Raw genomic sequence first — 5,284 nt, 5'->3', positions numbered from 1 at the left:
GGCGTTTATCCAAGGTTCCTCTCTTTTTAACCAGCATTTGTAGCATCCATGAGTTTCCTCTCTCAGCCAAGTTATGACAGCAATAATAATCCCGTTCTGGATATCGTCTTCAGATTCTTTATTGTGAAACGAAATAAATCCTTTTTTTTTTTAATATTTGAAATACGAATACTTCCTCTATTAGGGTTTAATTTTCTGGATACGTGATTTTCATCTTCGGAGGCCGTCGGGATGGGCAAACTGGTGGCTTCGTCTAGTCTAGGTGTGTTTTTTTTTTTTTTTTTCAAACATTTGAAATACGAATGCTTCCTCTATTAGGGTTTAATTTTCTGGATACATGATTTTCATCTTTGGAGGCCGTCGGGATGGGCATACTGGTGGCCTGGTCTAGTCTAGGTGTGTATGTTTTTATTTGTTTTTCTTAAACATTTGAAATACGAATGTTTCCTCTATTAGGGTTTAATATTTTGGATAAGTGATTTTCATTTTGGGGGGCCGTCGGGATGGGCAATCTGGTGGCCTCGACTACTCTAGGCGTTTTTTTTTTTTTTTTTAACATTTGAAATACAAATGCTTCCTCTATTAGGGTTTAATATTTTGGATAAGTGATTATCATTTTGGGGGGCCGTCGGGATGGGCAATTTGGTGGCCTCGTCTAGTCTAGGTACGTATGGAAAAGGGAAGAAGAAGAAAGATAAGAAAGGAATCGAGATCTTATAGAAGTTTGTGGTTACTCAACTGTAAGGAATCCATCGGTGTGGATATACCTTCATAAAGGTAAGCGCTCTCACACCAAAAACAAATTCACATTTCGAAAGACTTTTGGAATCTAGTGCGAGCTCCATTCATTGCTGTTTTGGTATGCGATCTCAAAGTCTTGCACTTTGAAAAAATGTACAGACATACATCAGGTCTTGACAAATACCATGTACATATGTACAGACATACATCAGGTCTTGACAAGTAGGAACGAATGATATACGATCTCTCCTGATAGTAGCGATATCACTTCACTTCACGGCGAAGCAAGAACCATTAGATTTACTAATATATATATATATATATATATATATATATATATATATATATATATATATATATATACCGGAAATAATTATCCAAAAAATAATAATCAATCATTGATGTTAGCGTGCACAGCTCAACATTGCCGCTTGACAGTACATACGTAGTTTAATGTTTTTATTTTTTTCGCGAGCGAAGCGAGCACATGGCGAAGCAACAACCATTAAAGGTTTAAAGGTCGCTCATGAATGGCAGAGGCATGGGACAGTGACATTGCCCTAGCAAGCAGGACAATGCCCTAGAGACTGACCAAATATGATCAGCGCCCAAGCCCCCTCTCCACCAAAGCTAGGACCAGGGAGGGCCAGGCAATGGCTGCTGATGACTCAGCTGGTAGATCTACAAACACCCCAAAACCCCCCAACCTTAGCTCACAAGGATGGTAAGGTTGCAAACACTAAAGGTACCAACGAGTCTGCGCGGGACTCTAACCCCCTTCTGGCAAACACTAGGCAGAGACGTTACCAAACAGGCCACAGCAAGATTTATATATATATATATATATATATATATATATATATATATACATATATATATATATATATATATATATATATATATATATATATATATATTAAAAAGTGAGATGGCATACCAAAGCAAAAGAATAATTTCTGAGATCTCACGCCATAAATGAGATCGCATACCAAAACAGCACCCTTCGAGTCTCTATGCTTATTAAAGTAACTTATTAGTAATTTGAGCATAACGTGTCAAAAACATATGACAACCGAAAGAGTCAGGACAAGCACTATCGTGATAACGTCAGTTGTAATGATCAACATCACATTAATAAACATCTCTTTGCAACTGCGTAATATACGCATGCCGCGGGCTTCCGTCTAGTCGCCGCTGGTTCTACGCTAATAGTGTCATTGCGTATAAAAAGTTTTCGTAATTTATAATTAGTATGTTACAGATCGCCTCGTGTGACATCGATATTAATTAGGAACCACAAAAAATCACAAGACAACTCGTCATTTTTTTTTATATTACGATGACAAGTAATTGTCAAATGCATATTTCTTATTTTTCAAATGTAAAAAAAAGGGAAAAAAATCTGGGTACACTTTGATACATAAGGGTGACAATTAATTATCAAATACCTATTTCCTATTTTTCCAAATGTAAAAGAAAAAGAAAATTCTGGGTACACATTCATACATTAGGATGAAAATAATTGTAAAATACCTATATTTTTATTTTTCAAATGTAAAAAAAAAAAAGAAAAAAAATTCTGGGTACACTTTGATAATCAATAGGGTTATTGATATTAGTACCAGACAGGTCAGTGCTTGGAATCTTGTAAAACATATATGAGAAAATTAATATAGCACAGAAAAATCGTTCTTTTTGATTTTTAATGATACTAGAAAAAAATCTTTCCCCTAATTCCAATATTCTATGATTATGTGGATTAATTTTCCTTTGTCTACTGAATCGTACAAACGTGGAAGACGAATATTAATATTTTTTCAACTTTGCTGGAAAAAAGGTAAAATGAGACTAAGTCTAGAAATACTCTTTTCAACCATAAGAAATAGCAAAGCTGTAAGAGCCGGGTCTGGAAATTTCTGAGTGGGGATAGCTGTACTAGTCAGGGCCACCCATATTAGGGTGGTTTGCTGTGACCCATCAGACTTAGGTCTCGCACCATCACCAATCCGCACTGGCCAGCATGTTGATGAAAATGGCCAAACCCCAGACATGGATGTGGTCATATTTGAGGCCTGTGTCCTGCAGTGGACTAGAAACGGCTGCATTTGCTGTAAAATTATATATATATATATATATATATATATATATATATATATATATATATATATATATATATATATATACACATACATACATACACACACACACACACATATATATATATATATATTCATATATATATATATATGTGTATATGTATATATATATATATATATATATACACACATATATATATACATATATAAATACATACATATATATATATATATATATATATATATATATATATATGTATATATATATCCAATCCATACGGACTCAAAGGAAGAAAAGACAACTAATAGTTGAAGTACTTTAAAAACTGCAATAATCTCTGGTAACACCAGTCACATAACAACCACTTCACCACATGGTAAAGCATTTTAATGATACTATCATCAAGACAAGGAAATTGCAACCACAAGACCCATGAGAATTTCTAAAGTAATGAATGATAAACAGATGTCTGGCCTTGAATTGAATATAATCTTGTTCATCTCTGAATTGTGGCAGAAAGAGAAGTTGAAAACCGATAGTATTGCATGATTATGTTTGCTTGTTTACCATATAAGAAAAAAATAAAAAAAGGAAATAAGGTGAATTTAATGAGCCTGCATCTGTAGAACTCCTTACATGGGTATTCTATCTTATTTCTCTTCCTCTTGTTTTGTTAAAGTTTTTATAGTTTATAAAGGAAATATTTATTTTAATATTGGTACTGCTCTTAAAATATTTTATTTTTCCTTTTTTTCATTCCTCACTGGGCTATTTTCCCTGTTGGAGCCCTTGTGCTTATAGCATCTTGTTTTTCCAACTAGGGTTGTAGCTTAGCAAGTAGTAATAATAATAGTTTATAGCCTCTGTACTATGGTCTTCCACTGTTTTGGAATAGAGCTCTCTTGCTTGAGGGTTCACTCTGGTACACTATTCTATTATATTGCTCTTCCAATTTGTAGTTTTTATAGTTTATATATATATGAAAGATTTATTTTAACGTTGGTACGGTTATTAAAATATTTTATTTTAATTTATCACTACTCTTGAACTAAATTTTTTTCCTTACTTCCTTTCCTCCCTGGACTATTTTTCCCCGTTGGAGCCCTTGGAGTTATGGCATACTGCTTTTCCAACTAGGGTTGTAGCTTAGCTAGTAATAATAATAATAATAATAATAATAATAATAATAATAATAATAATAATAAAAAAATACAAATTGCAAATCATCATATAAGAAACCTTTGAAGGTTTAATGGTCATGCGTGAGTAGCAGAAGCAAGAAACAGTAACATTAACCTAAATACATATGACCAGTCCATACCCTCTCCCCATAAACCTAATACCAGGGAGGGCCAGGCAATGGCTGTTGACGAATCAGCAGCTACGCCTATAGGCTTCTCAAAACCCTTTACCCCAAGCTCACAATGGCGGTGAGGTTGCAGACACTACAAGAAAATATCGAGCTTGAACGCGTCTTGAACACTCATCCAATAGATCGCAAGGCATTGAAGTTTCCAATAGGCTAACCTAACATGACAAAATCCTGTCTTTAAAATATCTGTAAATTTTCTTAGGACATTTTTCTCAGAAGATTCTTCGCTTGTTCTCTTCCGTCCCAGAGGGCCTAGTTAGAACTTGTAGACATTCCGGCTCTCAATCTTTTCTACCTTAGGGGGTTGGCTGTGTGAGGGGGAGGGGGGTTGGGGGTTGGGGGGGGGGGCACATCCCCCCTCTTTCCCCCAATATGTAACCACAGCCAGTGCCAAGTAGTAGCTCGTTCTGACCGTCAAATAATCTAATTTTGTTCCATCATTAACCATAACGTCGCACCAGGGTGCCACGGTTCAAGAGGGGGGCTTTTCCCATGAGATGCTTCTTCTTCTTCTTATTCTTCTTTTTGGATCTCTCTCTCTCTCTCTCTCTCTCTCTCTCTCTCTCTCTCTCTCTCTCTCTCTCCACTTTTCCAATGTTTTGAGTTTTACGTTAATTATCTCCGCTACATTTGTATGTTATATTAAAAGTTACTTAACAAATTATCCCCCCCCTCTCTCTCTCTCTCTCTCTCTCTCTCTCTCTCTCTCTCTCTCTCTCTCTCTCTCTCTCTCTTTACATCTTTCTTCCCCTTTTTCTCGAGTTCTTCTTTAACTTTATAATGGCTTTTATATTCTATGGATGCTTAGACAGCAATTTTTTTTACATCTTGTCTTGTACCAATTATATGTTTTTACGTTTATCAATATAATGATATCGATATAATGAAGTAAGGAACAAGAGTAATAAGGCTACGATAAATGACCAACACTTTGACGGGATAGAACAGCAAGAAACTTTCGTTAATGAGATTATTTCATAATGGGAATTTTGTTTTCCAATACGGTTCACAAAAGGAAGAAGTTTAAAAGTATTTTCATAAAAAAATATATTGAAATGAAAATATTGATATAAT

This window comes from Palaemon carinicauda, chromosome 18, assembly GCF_036898095.1.
Source record: "Palaemon carinicauda isolate YSFRI2023 chromosome 18, ASM3689809v2, whole genome shotgun sequence".
In the NCBI taxonomy this organism is placed as follows: Eukaryota; Metazoa; Arthropoda; class Malacostraca; order Decapoda; family Palaemonidae; genus Palaemon; species Palaemon carinicauda.
Note: the sequence above shows the minus strand (reverse complement) of the source record.